This window comes from Symphalangus syndactylus, chromosome 1, assembly GCF_028878055.3.
Source record: "Symphalangus syndactylus isolate Jambi chromosome 1, NHGRI_mSymSyn1-v2.1_pri, whole genome shotgun sequence".
NCBI lineage: Eukaryota > Metazoa > Chordata > Mammalia > Primates > Hylobatidae > Symphalangus > Symphalangus syndactylus.
In genome coordinates, this window is record NC_072423.2 from 149,208,393 (window position 1) to 149,223,894 (window position 15,502).

At 44.2% G+C, this 15,502-nt stretch overlaps 1 pseudogene; it reads left to right on the forward strand.

Annotated features, from left to right (window-relative positions):
- The first annotated feature begins 2,445 nt into the window (after positions 1-2,445).
- Positions 2,446-12,410, forward strand: LOC129489309 (putative gustatory receptor clone PTE01; annotated as a pseudogene).
- The last annotated feature ends 3,092 nt before the right edge of the window (positions 12,411-15,502 follow it).

The window sequence follows — 15,502 nt, forward strand, 5'->3', positions numbered from 1 at the left end:
GGTGCAGGGTAGGCGGTGGTAACCCTGGACACTGTTGTTGAAGCCAGATCGTTGCCCCAGGCCACTTCAGCCCAGAAAGCTGAACCCATTGTTTTAATTCGGGCCTTAGAACTCAATGAAGGTAAGACTGTCAACATTGACACTGATTCTCGGTGTGCCTTTTTAACCCTTCAATGGCATGGAGGATGATAGAAAGAAAAGGGCCTTTTGAACTCTGGGGGAAAAGACAGAAAATATCCACAAGAAATCTTGCAATGAGTAGAAGCAGTATGGAGACCCCACAAGGTGGCAGGTCTGCATTGCAGAGGACACCAGCGAGCTTCCACCTTGGTAGGTTTGGGGAATGCACGCCCTGACTCAGAGGCTGGAAAAGCAGCATCTGCCCCCTTCCGGGCATCAGTCACAGCCCCTCTGCTCCCTCAAGCACCTGATCTTGGACCTACTTCTTCTAAAGAAGAAAAGGAATTTCTCCAGGTAGAGGGAAGGACAAGTGATGGAGGAAGGATGGATTGGGTTACCAGATGGGAGAGTGGCTGTGCCACAGCTTCTAGGAGCCGAAGTTGTAGTGGCTGTGCATGAAACCACCCATCTAGGTCAGGAGTCACTGGAAAAGCTGTTAGGCCGGTATTTCTACATCTCGCCTTGGTCAGCGGTTGCGGCAAGGGTGATGCAGCGGTGCGTTACCTGCTGACAGCATCGTGCGGGGCAAGGTCCAGCCGTTCCGCCCAGCATATGAGCTTATGGAGCAGCCCCCTTTGAAGATCTCCGGGTAGACTTCACAGAGATGCCAAAGTGTGGAGGTAACAAGTATTTACTAGTTCTTGGGTGTACCTACTCTGGGTGGGGGGAGGCTTGTCCAACACGAACTGAGAAAGCTCGTGAAGTAACTCATGTGCTTCTTCAAGATCTCATTCCTAGATTTGGACTGCCCTTATGGATCGGCTCAGATAATGGGCCTGCGTTTGTGGCTGACTTGGTACAGAAGACCGCAAAGGTATCGGGGATCACATGGAAACCGCATGCCGCCTACTGGCCTCAGAGTTCCGGAAAGGTGGAGCGGATGAATGGGAATATCCACAATAGTATTCTTGTCTTCCCCGGTGGATATTAAAAACAATACCACAAGGGGCATCAGACCACCTGCCAAATTTGAGGGGATGTTATCCTCTCCCCCCTGCCCCTGGATATTAGAGACGAAAACTCAGGGGTAATGTACACCCACTGCTTTATTGGGAGTAATATCATCCTCTGCCTTCTTGGATATTAGGAACAATATCACAGTGTGCGTGTACGCCTGTCGCGACATTCAATGGAATGTCATCCTGTGCCTCCCTGGATATGACGAACAATATCACGGGGGATGTACAACTTCTGAGATATGGGGAGTGATATCATCCTCTCCCCTCTGGAAGTGAGGGACAATATCACAGGGGTAGTGTACACCCTCTGTGATGTTGGGACTAATATCATCCTCCCGCCCCCTGGATATTACAAACCGTATCACCAGGAGCGTGTACACACACTTCGATATTGGTATTAATACCATCCTCTCCTTCTTTGGATATTCGGTGCAATATTACAGGTGGGGTGTACACCACCTGCAATATTGGAAGTAATATTATTTTCTCCCCCCTGGATATTAGAAACAATATCACAGGGGGTGTGAAAAACCCCTGCGATATTTGGAGTAATATCGTCGTCTCCCCTCATGAATATTAAGAACAATATCGTCGGGGGGCCTGTACACCCCCTTTGATATTAGATATCATCCTCTTCCCCCCTGGATATTAGGAACAATATCAGGAAGGGATGTACAGACCCTGCGACATTTGCTGTCATATAATTGTCTCTCCCCTAGACATTAGGAAAAATGTAACTTGGGATGCGAACACCCCTGTGATATTGGGAGAAGTATTATCCTCTCCCCCCTTGCATATTAGGAACAATATCACGGGGGTGGGAGGTGTACTGCCTCTGCGATATTGGGTGTAAAATTATCCTCTCTTCCCCTGGATATTAGGAAGGGTATCAGAGGGGGAGGGTGTACATTCCCTGCGATACTCAATGTAATCTTATCCTCTGCCTCCCAGGGTACTAAGAACAATATTACAGGAGGGGTGTGCACCCTCTGCGATACTGAGAGTCATATCATCCTCTTTCGCTCTGGATATGAGGAACAATATCTCATGGTTGTGTACACCTCCTGCGATATTGGGAGTAATATCGTCCTCTCTGCCTGTGGATGTTAGGAAGAGTGTCACAGGGCTGTGTGCACCCCCTGCGGTAGTGGGAGTAACATCGTCCTCTCTTCCTCTGGATATTAGGAAGATTTTCACAGGGGTGTGTACACTCGCTGCGACATTGGGGGTAATATCATCCTGTCCACCCAGGAAATGACTAACAAGGTCACGGGGGCGTGGAATCTTCCCCGAGATATTGGGAGTAATGTCGTCCTCCCCAAACCTGGATGATCAAACCAACAAGATCACAGAGGGGGTGTACACACCCTGCGATGTTGGAAGTAATATGATCCTCTCCCCACCTGGATATTGGGAAAAATATCACAGCTCGGGTGTACATTTCCTACGCTGTTGGGTAACATCATTCTTTTCCTTTCTGGATATCAGGAACAATATCACAGGGGTGCCGTGCAATTACTTCGATATTGGGAGTAATATCATCCTCTCCCCGTTGTTACATGCGGAACAATATCCCAGGGGGAGTCTCCACCCTCTGCGATATTGGGAGTAATATCATCCTCTATTTTCCTGGATATTAGACGCAATATCACAAAAAGGTGTACACCCCCTGCGATACTGGGAGTAATATCATACTGTCCTTCCCTGGGTGTTAGAAAACAATATCATCAGGGCTGAACACCCCCTGTGATAATGCGAGTAATACTTTCTCTTTCACAGGCCATTAGGAAAAATAACACAGGGGGTGTTTGCACACCTTGCGATATTGGAGGTAATATCCTCTGCCCCCCGGAATATTACCAACAATATCAAACAGGGGTGGTGTACACGCCCTGTGATATTGGGAATAATATCATTCTCTCCACCTCTGGATATTAAGAACAATATCCCAGCGGGAGGTGGTAAGCGCCCAGCGATATTGGGAATCATGTCATCCTCTCCTTCCCTGGATATTAGGAACAATATCACAGGGGCGTGTATGCCTTCTGTGATATTGGAAGGAATATCATCCTCTCCCCCGCTGGATATTAGAAAAGATATCACACATGGTGTACACCCACTGTGATATTAAGAAGAATATTACAGAGTGTACACCCACTCTGACTTTAGGATAAATAGCTCCCTAAAATGTCTCAAATATTAGCACAGGGTATACAGTAATATCTCCCTAGGATATTACAAATACTGTCACAGGGTGTACACCCACTCTGATAACAGGAGTAATACATCCCAAGGATATTACCAATATTACCACAAGGCTGTACACCCACTATGACATAAGGAGTGATATCTCCCTAGGATATTACGAATAACATCACAGAATGTACACCCGTGGTGTGCACCCACGGTGATATTAGGAGTAATATCAACCCAGGACATAACCAATAACAGCACAGACTGTACATACATGATGTACACCCATGGTGATGTTATGAGAAATATTTCCCTAGGATAGTACGAATAACATCACAGAGTGTACACACATGGTAGACACCCACTGTGGCACTAGGACTAATAACTTTCCAAGAAATTATGAAAAGCATCACAGAATAGAAACACATGGTGTATACCCACTGTAACATTAGGCATAATTTCTCCCTAGGATATTACGAGTAACACCTAAGTGGGCACACACATGTTCTACACCCACTGTGACATTAAGGGTAATAGCCCCCAGGATATTATGAATAACATTACAGTTTGTTCACACATGGTGTACACGCACTGCAATATTACGAATAATGTCTCCCTAGGACGTTATGAATAATATCACAGGGTGTACAGAAACTGTGATATTAGAGGTAATATCTCTCTAGGATATTATGAATAATATCACAGAGTGTACACCCGTTGTGGTACTAGGAGCAATATCTCTCTAGGATAGTACGAATAATATCACAGAGTGTACACCCACTGTGATATTAGGAGAAATATCTCTCTGGGATATTATGAATTAGATCACAGAGTGTACACACATGGTGTATACATCCACTTTGATATTAGGAGTAGTATCTTCATAGGACATTACAAATAACATCACAGAGTGTACACCCACTGTAATATTAGGAATCGTATCTCCCTAGGTTATTACAAATAATATCACAGGGTGTACACCCACTGTAATATTAGGAGTAATATCTTCCTAGGGTGTTACGAATAATTTCACAGTATGTACACACATGGTATACACTCACTGTGATATTAGGAGTAATAGCTACCTAGTATATAAAAACATCACAGGGTGTACACCTACTTTGATATTAGCTGTAATATTTTTCTAAATTGTTACAAATAATATCACAGGGTGTAGAAACATGGTGTACACTCACTGTGATATCAGGAGTCATATCTCCATAATATGAATAATATCACAGGATGTACACCCACTGTATTATTAGGAGTAATATCTCTGTAGGATGTTACAATTAATATCACGGGGTGTACAGCCACTGTCATATTAGGAGCAATATCTTTCTAGGATATTACAAATAATATCACAGGGTGTACTCCCACTCTGATGTCAGGGGCAATATCTCCCTAGGATATCAAAAATAATATCACAGGGTGTACAGTCTCTGCCTTCCAGGGTCTAAGGGATTCTCCTGCTTCAGCCTCCCGAGTAGCTAGGGTTACCCGCCACCACGCCCAGCTGATTTTTTTTGTAATTTTCACTAGAGACCCGGTTACCCAGGCTGGTCTGGAACTCCTGACCTCATGTGATCCATCAGCCCCGGCCTCCCAAAGTGCTGGGATTACAGGTGTGAGCCATCGCACTCAGCTAAGAGTCCTATTTTCAATTAATTTGGAAACACAGCTCCCATATTTGAGTGTGCATGTACTTTTATGAAGAAATGATGTCAGAAAACCTAAGGATGATAATAAATATGAAAAGTAACTGGCATGGGAAAAGGTCTTCCGATTAAGAACTCTAAGGTTCGATTTGGTTTTTAGAGAATGTGGTCCTAGCTCTTGTATCGTCCTTTTATATATTCTACATCAAAGGAATTGGTAGCACGGTGTCAGAATAAAATAGAGTGTATTTCACTGCTGCTTAATTTGTTTCAATTAGACTGAGATCTTTTTCTTGAAGAGAGAAGAACATCTTTATTGTGTTTTATTTTTTCTGAAAAGGGTAGGCCGTATTTTACTGAGATCATGCATTTGTTATATATTACGTTTTGGTCTTCTAACATTCTTCAGTGGTTTTTCTGTAAAGTAGTATGTACAGAAAGAGTTGAATATCAAAAAAGTAAATCATGGAATAATTCTGAGATTTTTGGGTTTGTCACAACTGAGAAATATTGCTGACGGTATATGGTCTCCAGTGTGAAAATGTTCCTTGTGAATTGCTGGCATCCAAAATATACACACAGCATTAAGGGCTGGTTTTTATCTTTTATTTTTCCAATCCTCTTTTCTTCTCAAAGTGTCCAAGTCACACAAAGCCACGGAATCTCACAGGTGTCTGAGAATTCCTCCTCCTGGGACTCTCTCTGAGAGGATCCAGAACTGCAGCCCGTCCTCATGGGCTGTCCCTGTCCATGTACCTGGTCACGGTGCTGAGGAACCTGCTCATCATCCTAGCTGTCAGCTCTGACTCCCACCTCCACACCCCCATGTACCTCTTCCTCTCCAACCTCTGCTGGGCTGACGTCAGTTTCACCTTGGCCATGGCTCCCAAGATGATTGTGGACATGCAGTCGCATAGCAGAGTCATCTCTTATGCGGGCTGCCTGACACAAATGTCTTTCTTGGTCTTTTTGCATGTATAGAAGACATGCTCCTGACTGTGAGGGCCTATGACCGATCTGTGGCCATCTGTCACCCCCTGCACTACCCAGTCATCATGAATCCTCAACTCCGTGTCTTTTAGTTTTGGTGTCCTTTATCCTTAGCCTGTTGGATTCCCAGCTGCACAGTTAGATTGTGTTACAATTCACCTTCTTCAAGAATGTGGAAATCTCTAATTTTGCCTGTGACCCATCTCAACTTCTCAACCTTGCCTGTTCTGACAGCGTCATCAATAGCATATTCATATATTCAGATACTACTATGTCTGGTTTTCTTCCCATTTCATGGATCCTTTTGTCTTACTACAAAATTGTCCCCTCAATTCTAAGAAATTCATCATCAGATGGGAAGTATAAAACCTTCTCCACCTGTGGCTCTCACCTGGCAGTTGTTTGCTTATTTTATGAAGAGGCATTGGCGTGTGCCTGACTTCAGCTGTGTCACCACCCACCAGGAATGGTGTGGTGGCTTCGGTGCTGTACGCTGTGGTCACCCCCGTGCTGATCCCTTTCATCTACAACCTGAGAAACAGGGACATTCAAAGTGCCCTGTGGAGGCTCCGCAGCAGAGCAGTCGAATCTCACGATCCGTTCCACCCTTGTGTGGGTAAGAAAGGGCAACCACGTTAAATCTCTATATCTGCAAATCCTGCCCCTTAGTCATGGTATTTTTGTGGCTTGATGGCTTTTATTCCTTTGCACATTTCCTATGTGAATACTGCTTTCTTCATTATGTCTTTAACTGGAATGGGTGAGTATTCTGGGATCCTTTGTTTAGCAGAAACCTCATGACTGAATCCTCTATACCTAGGCGGCCTCCTTTAGTTTGTGCGCAATAACCCTGTCATCTAGGTGGAATCACAACCATCTTTTTATATACACGAAGTCTTCACTTCATTTTGGAATTCCCTGAGAATTGGCTTTGTGGAAACATTGTACAGCAGGTCCTCCAACACCATTGGTGTGTTCAAAGTTGTGTAGTTATAATGTTGGTGAGGAATCGGTGGTTTCACTATACAGAATTTTGCTTAAAGGTGAAGTTTCCAAGAGACTTTCAAAGATGTTAAGTGAGTACATACTGTACAGCAAATTCGTATCCTCTTCCAGAGTTCACGTGGAATTTCTTTATAAACTGCTTCTAGAGAATCTCTTTAGGCAGGTTATGTGTAGAGATCCATGTCACCTGTCCTCAACCTTGGCTTTGAGTCAAATCACCTGGGGAGCTTATAAATGATGAGGCCTGGGTCTCATTACCTGAGATAATGCTTTACTTGCACCTGTGTGGGTATGTGGATTTTTTTTTTTTTTTTTTTAACCACCAGAGGTGGTCCAATGATGAAGTTTTCAGAGGCATCAAGCTCCAATGAGTAAGAACAGAGGTTAATTGTAATATGGTTTCTTCAAATATCATCTTCAAATGCATTGTCCATCAACACCATACAAATTTTTATTATGCTTTCTTTTCCTGACCATTTAACATTTTCTGTTTTTTTCTTTTTCTTGTTTTTTCGAGACAGAGTTTCACTTTTGTTGCCCAGGCTAGAGTGCAATGGCATGATTTCGGCTCACTGCAACCTCTGCCTCCCGTATTCAACCGATTCTCCTGTCTCAGCCTTCCAAGTAGCTGGGATTACAGGCATGTGCTACCATGCCCGGCTAATTTTTTTTTTTTTTTTTTATTTCAAGTAGGGACAGTGTTTCTCCATATTGGTCAGGCTGGTCTTGAACTCCCGACCTCAGGTGATCCACCCGTTTAGGCCTCCCAAAATGCTGGGAGTACAGGTGTGAGAGACCGCACCCAGCCACCACTGAGCATTTTCATTTTACATTTTTGAAGTTATAAATTTAGATACACATTGATTGCTGCTTTGTTATACACTTGCATATACATAAAATGGGAAATAGAAAAGAATAAAATGGGCACAGTATCCCTAAAATTTCACCTTCTGAGATATTCAAAAAATATTTGCATTTTAGAAATTGGTTTCAGTTAAGAAAGTGTGGTATACACGCACAATGAAGTATTATTCAGCCTGAAAATGATTAAAATCCTCTCCACTGCAGACAAAATGGATGAGATTGCAGGTCTGTATACTAAGTGAAATAAGCCAGGCACAGAATGACAAGTATTACATATCCTCACTTATATGTAGGAACAAAAAAGAAAATCTTCGTCGGGTGTGGTGGCTCAGGCCTGTAATCCCAGCACTATGGGAGGCCGAGTCGTACAGATCATTTGAGGCCAGGAGTTCAAGACCCACCTGGCCAACATGGTGAAACCCCGTCTCTACTGAAAACTCAAACAATTAGCCGGGCGTGGTGACGCATGCCTGTAGTCTCAGCTAATCAGAGGGCTGAGGCCCAAGAAGTACTTGAACTCGGGAGGTGGAGGTTGCAGTGAGCCCGGATTGTGCCTGTATGCTCCAACCTGAGCAACAGAAAAGACTCCATCACACACACCTACACACAAAGGGAATCTCAGGAAGGTGGAGAGTATAAAGGGGGTTAGCAGACGCTAGGAAGAAAACTGGTGGGATGGGGAATGAAGAGAAGTGGATAATTGGGTCCCAAAATACAGAAAGATTGAATAAGTGAGTTCTAGTGTTTGATAGTACAGTATGAAAATTTTAGTTCACAAGAATTTCTTGTCTATTTCCAGATGCTTTTGTAAGAAGCTTCCTAACTTTCTCATTACGCTGGTTTTTAAGCTATTCTCTTCTGCTCTTGAAATCATGCTGGTTTCTTTGTTTTTGGTTTTTTGTTTTGAGATGGAGTTTCGCTCTTGTTGCCCAGGCTGGAGTATAATGGTGCAATCTTGGCTCACCGCAAACTCTGCCTCCTGGGTTCAAGTGATTCTCCTGCCTCCACCTGCCAAGCAGCCGGGATGACAGGCATGCCCCAGCATGCCCAGCTAATGTTGTATTTGTAGTAGAGACGGGGGTTTCTCCCTGTCGGTCAGGCTGGTCTTGAACTCCTGACCTCAGGTGATCCGCCCACCTCGGCCTCCCAAAGTGCTGGGATTACAGGCATGAGCAACCGTGCCCAGCCCATGCTGTATCCTTATCTGTTGTCTGTTGTTGTTTGTTTGTTTTTGAGCCCAGAAATAACTTCTCACCTGTATGTTGAAATGATTTTTAACCTGAGTGCTAAGAAAGTTCATTGGTGGAAAAGCAGCCTTTTCAAGAAACGGTGTTGGAGAAACTTGATTTCCACATGCAGAAGAATGAAGGTGGACCCTATGTCACACCAGGTGCAAAAATTAACACAAACTGGATCAAAGACCTAACCCCAAGTGCTAAAAGTATACTATGCCTAAAAGAAAGCATTGGCCACACTTTCATGACATCAGATTGGGCAATGCTTTCTGGGATATGACACCAAAAGCATAGGCAACAAGAGAAAATTAGATTGCTTGGATTACATCTAAATGACGGACACTTTTGTGCATCAAAAAACACTGTGAACTGAGTGAAAACATAACCCACGGATTAGGAAAAATATTTGCAAATCATCTATCTGAAGAGAGGCTGATATCCATCCTATGTAAAGAACAGCTAGAACTAAACAACAAGAAACCCAAAGCATCCCATTAGCCATGGTCAGAAGACTCGAGTAGACGTGTCCCTAAAGAAGATATAGCAATGGCCAGTAAGCATCGAAAATGATGTTCAAAATCATTAATCATAGGGAAGCACAAATCAAACCAATACTGTGATACCACACATTAGGATGGATATGATAAACAAACAAGCATTGATGAAACTAGAGGGAAGTAGTAATGCTTGAATATGATTGGAGGGAATTTAAAACCATGAAGGAACAGGGTTAGAATAGGATGGTGTGTACTGGAAAAAGTAGCAACAGAATTATCAGATGTTCCCGCAGTTGCACTCGTGGGTACCTACCAAAAAGAATTAGAAGCCAGGAGTGGAAGAGATATTTGTACACCCATATTCATAGCAGCATTATTCACAACAGCCAAAATGTGGAAGCAACCCAAGGGTTCGTGGACAGATGAATGAAAAAGCACACTGCAGTTTATTCATACAATGGAAGACTATTCAGCCTTCAAAAGGCAGGCACTTCTGGCCGGTGTGGTGGCTCACGCCTGTAATCCCAACATCTTGGAAGACCGAGGTGGGCGGACCACCTGAGGTCAGGAACTCAAGACCAGCCTGGCCATCTTGGTGAAACCCTGTCTCTACTGAAAACGCAAAAAATTAGACGAGCGTGGTGGCGTGTGCCTATAGTCCCAGCTACTCGGGAGGCTGAGGCATAAGAATCGCTTGAACCCAGGAGGCAGAGGTTGCAGTGAGCCCAGATTGTGCCACTGCACTCCAGCCTGTGCGACAGAGTGACACTCCATGTAAGCACAAAACAAAACAAAGCCAAAAAAAAAAAAAAAAACCAAAAAACCAGACAGGCACTTCTGCCACAGGCTGCAACATGGATGAACCTTGAAGACATTATTGTCAGTGAAATAAATAAATCCCAAAAGCATAAAAACGACCAGGCTCAGTGGCTCACACCTGTAACCCCAGCACTTTGGCAGGCTGAGGCAGGCGGATCACTTAAGGTCAGGAGTTCGAGACCAGCCAGGCCAATACGGTGAAAGCTCGTCTCTATTAAAAATACAAAAATTAGCTGGGTGTGGTGGCGCACGCCTGTAATCTCAGCTACTCAGGAGACTGAGACACAAGAATCGCTTGAACCCATGATGTGGAGGTTGTAGTGAGCCAAGACCACACCACTGCACTCCAGCCTGTGTGACAGAGAAAGACTCTGTCTCCAAAACAACAGCAACAAAAGAATTAAACACGGTATGATTCCACTTCTATCAAGTGTCTAGAGTAGTTAAACTCATAGAGTTGCAAATTAGAATGGTGGCCCCCAGAGGTGGGCGAGAGAGAGGAATGGAGAGTTTGGTTAATGGGTGCAATTTCCATTTTGAAAGATAAAACTGTTCTGGAGCTGACGGCGGTGATGCTTGCTAAACAATGTGAATGTACTTAATGTCATTCAACTGTAAACTGAGAAATAGTGGAAACTGTAAATGTTTATACTGGCCATTCTAGATGAAATCATATATATTTCTAATTTTTAATATTTATACGTGGTATATTTTCCCATAATAACAGATGAAAATTAAAGCAGTTGGATCTTTAAAAAGAAAAGAAAGAAGCGAAGAATACACACAAGCTTCCTCCTGATGACAGGAAGAGCCCCAAAGCTTCTATGGACACTCCCTTTTCTCTTCTTCCTCCTGCATTCTTATGAGGAAATCTTTAGAGATTGGGGAGCTTGGGTGACTTTGGCTCATGAGGAGCTCTGTGCCTTGAGCCCCCCAGGCCATACAATAGTCAATACTCAGTCTGTGCCTCCAGCCCTGCAGTCTGAGGTTCCAGTCCTGTGGGCTCCACACCCGTCACCTGTATCGGGAGGCTCATGTCTCACCCTGTCTTCTTGCCAGCCTTGAGGACTGAGTCTGAGCCTCCATCGTGCACCACGCAGGGAGGACAGTGGACCTGTTCTCCGCGGTCATGGCCCAGCAGAGGGGAAGGGCAGTTCAGTGAGTGCTGAGGGACGGTCGGGAGCCTTGTTTTCTTTCCTCCTCCTCGGGACAAACAGGAGAGTGCGGTGGGCAGATGGGAGGAGACCAAGGTGCAAACTGTCAGCTCAGCAGACTGTGGAGTTTCTGTTCTTGCTTGTGGTGGGGGTTCTCAGAAATCGTATTTAAAATTTTGCCTTCCTCCCCCACTGATTGTCCTTTTCATAGACACCTCACCTATGATAGCAGGGAATGATTCCCTCTAAACTATTCCCTAAGGACAATAAAGATGATGAAGGTGATGATGAGGATAAAGAGGATGAAGACAGACACCAGGGCATCATGAACCCTTACTGAGGGCTTCCTAAAGGCCAGGCTCTGAGCTCTGTGCTCTATGCAGCTTGTTTCATTTCATCTGCGTAGTCTCCCAGTTATGAGTGCACATTTCATGATGATTTTACAGACTAGAAAAGGAGCAACACATTTTCATAGAACTTGTACCAGATCATGAAGTCAAAAAGGGTGAAGTCCAATTTGAACCAGGCAGTCTAAGTCCAGACACATGGCATTTGGCCAGTCCTCTCCCTGCATCCAAGCTGCCCTCTCAAATCCTTGTCACTCAGGCCGATGCCCCTGCTCACTGTGCCCTTCCCTTTGGGGGTTCCTTGTAGACCACAGCTAGACCAGTGAGTGCCACAATCACTGTGTCAAGTAGAGAAAGGGCAGCTGAGATCACATCAAAGTTTCCAGATACAATTGGCACAGGATCATTCGGGACGCATCTCTCCCTTGCCCCTGTTTCTGGCTTTCCTTACAGCTCGCGACTTCCTCAAAGGAGGCATCATTTCAGAGTTTGGCTTCCATTCCTATTGAGGAAGCTGGAAACCATTTCAAAAAATGCTCCTCAGATGTGCCTGTGGTTAAGACCTCTGAGCTCTGTTTACAACTTTCGGAAGCTGGGCGCGGTGGTACACGCCTGTAATCCCAGCACTTTGGGAGGCTGAGGCAGGTGAATCACAAGGTCAGGTGTTCAAGACCAGCCTGGACAACACGGGGAAACCCCGTCTCTACTAAAAATAGAAAAAAATGAGCCAGGCATAGTGGCGGGCGCCTGTCATCTCAGCTACTCAGCAGGCTGAGGCAGGAGAATAGCTTGAACCTGGGATGCGGAGGTTGCAGAGAGCCGAGATCATTCCACTGCACTCCAGCCTGGACAACAGAACGAGACTCCGTCTCAAAAAAGCAAAAACAAAAACAAAAACAAAACCACAAATTTTGAGAGTTGGAAGACCATGAAGTAGAGTACCCGGGACTTAGAGTCTGGCCATGAATTTGGAATACCACCCTTTCTACTTCTCTGTATGGCAGGGGGTGAGATGTCCATTCTCTGAGACTCAGCACTCTCATCTGAGCTGATTTCTAGTTGATCCAATGGAAGTGAGTGATGATTAAACCGATCATGGGTGCCCGCTGCGTGATCTCTCTGTGAAGGATGCATAAAGTCAAGGCAAAGTGCATTTTAGGTACGTTCATTAATATTTTAAGCTTCAACTCCATACCATTCAATGGAAATATCCCGTGACCTGAAGTTCTGGTTTCCGTGTGTTCCAGACAGGACATTTTACTTTGTCCTTATCTCAGTAAATACTGAGTATTGTGAGAGGAACAAGTGAGTCTCTTTTGTTTCTGATTCCCCAGAGCCTATATCTTGCTTGGCACATAGGAGATAGCAAGAGTCACAATCTATGTTAATGATTGAATTGACACTTCCTCGGTTCACAAAAGTTGGCTGTCATCGGTGTGACTTCGACTTACTTGATTCTTTTTGTTTTTTGTTTTTTTGAGACGGAGTTTTGCTCCTGTTGCCCAGCCTGGAGTGCAGTGGTGTGATCTCGGCTCACTGTAGCCTCTGCCTCCCAGGTTAAAGCCATTCTCCTGCCTCAGTCTCCCAAGTAGCTGGGGCTCCAGGCGCGCGCCGCCATACTGGGTAAAGTTTTTGTATGTTTAGTAGAGGCGGGGTTTCACCATGTTGGCCAGGATGGTCTTGATCTCCTGACCCCGTGGTCCGCCCTCCTCAGCCTCCCAAAGTGCTGGGATTGCAAGAGTGAGCCACCGCATCCGGCCGAACTTTCTGATTAAAACTCTAAGTCCACCTAAGCTAAGGACAGGAGTTATAGCTTACGTGAATTTTCAAAGAAGACCCACCGATTTGAGGAAGCAATTACTCTCTTGAAGGAGAAAAGTCAGAAAACGGAATGATGAAATCATCAGGACCTAACCGGCATGTGGAACTATTTTCTGCTTATGAACTATCAACTTTCATTTCATTTCCAGATGACATGGTCTCAGTTCTTGTTGCCCAGGCTGGAGTGCAATGGCTTGATCTCGGCTCACCGCAACCTCCTGCAATATTCAGACTAATATCACCCTCTCGCCCCCTGGATATTAGGATCAATATCACAGGGGTGGTGTGCACCCCCGGTGAAATTGGATGAAATATCGTCCTCTCCACCTTTGGATGTTAGGGATAGTATCACGGGGGAGGTCTCCGCCCCCTGCGATAGTGGGAGTCATATCATCCGCTCCCAACCAGGATATTAGGAACAAGATGACCGAAGGGATGTACGCCCACTGCGATACTTTTAATAACGTCATCCTCTACCCCCTGGCTATTAGGAGTAACATCATAGAGGGGTGTACACTTTCTGTGATATTGGGAGTCATATACTCTCCCCCATGGATATCGGGAACAGTTTTATTAATTATTATATTAATAAATATAATAATTAATAGTAATCATCGATATTAATAATTACAGTAGAGACAGTAAAACGTAATACGAATTAAAACTATTAACAATTACCATTAATAATTAATAGCAATATCACTATTAATAATAAAATAATGATATCAGTAATTAATGTTACTGAAATCAATCTTAAGTGATGTTGGTAATAAAACAATGATTAATATGAAGATTAATAACTAATATTATGAAAAATGACATTAATGCTAATAATTAATTTTACTCACGCATAATCCTGTCTTTAAAATTATCATTAATGATTAAAAACGTTATACTATTAAAATTACCATTGATAATTATTAATGAGACTGATGTTTAATAATTCACAATATTATTACTCCTAATACCGCAGGAGGTGTACACCTACCTGTGATATTTTCCTAATATCCAAGGATGGAGAGCATGATATTAGTTTTAATATCGCAGTAGGTGTACACTCACCCCGTGACACTGATCCGAATACCCAGCGGGTAGAGTAGGACATGACTGCCCACGTAGCAATGAATGTACAGCCACCCGGTGATATTGCTCCTAATATTCACGGAAGAAGCGTATGATGTTACTCCCAATATCGCAGGGAGTGTACACCCCTTCTGTGATATTGTTCCTAGTGTCCCGACGGGGAGAGGATGATAATAATTCCAGCATCGCAGGCTGTGTTCACCCAGCCTGTGATATTGTTATTAATATCCTGAAAGGGAGACGATGATATTACTCACCATAATAGATAGATATTACTCCCCATAATAGAGCAGGGGGCGTACACCCACCCTGTGATATTCTTCCTAATATTCAGAGGCCGAAAGATTGATATTACTCCCAATATCGCTGGAAGTCTACACCCCCGTGTGAGATGGTCCTTAATAATATTCCAAGGCGGAGGGGGTGATATGACTACATATATCGCAGAAAGTGTACACCCCCCAGGGATATTGTTCCCATGATCCTGGACGGAAGAGGATGATATTACTTTAAATATCACAGACGGTGGACACGCCCCCACTGATATTGTTTCCAACCGCAACGTGGGAGAGGAGGATATGACACCCAATATCACAGGGAGTAGAAACACCCCTGTGATACTGCTCTTAATATTCAGGGAGAAAGAGGATGATACTACAGCCAACACAGACGGGTGTACATCCTCTGTACACCGAGG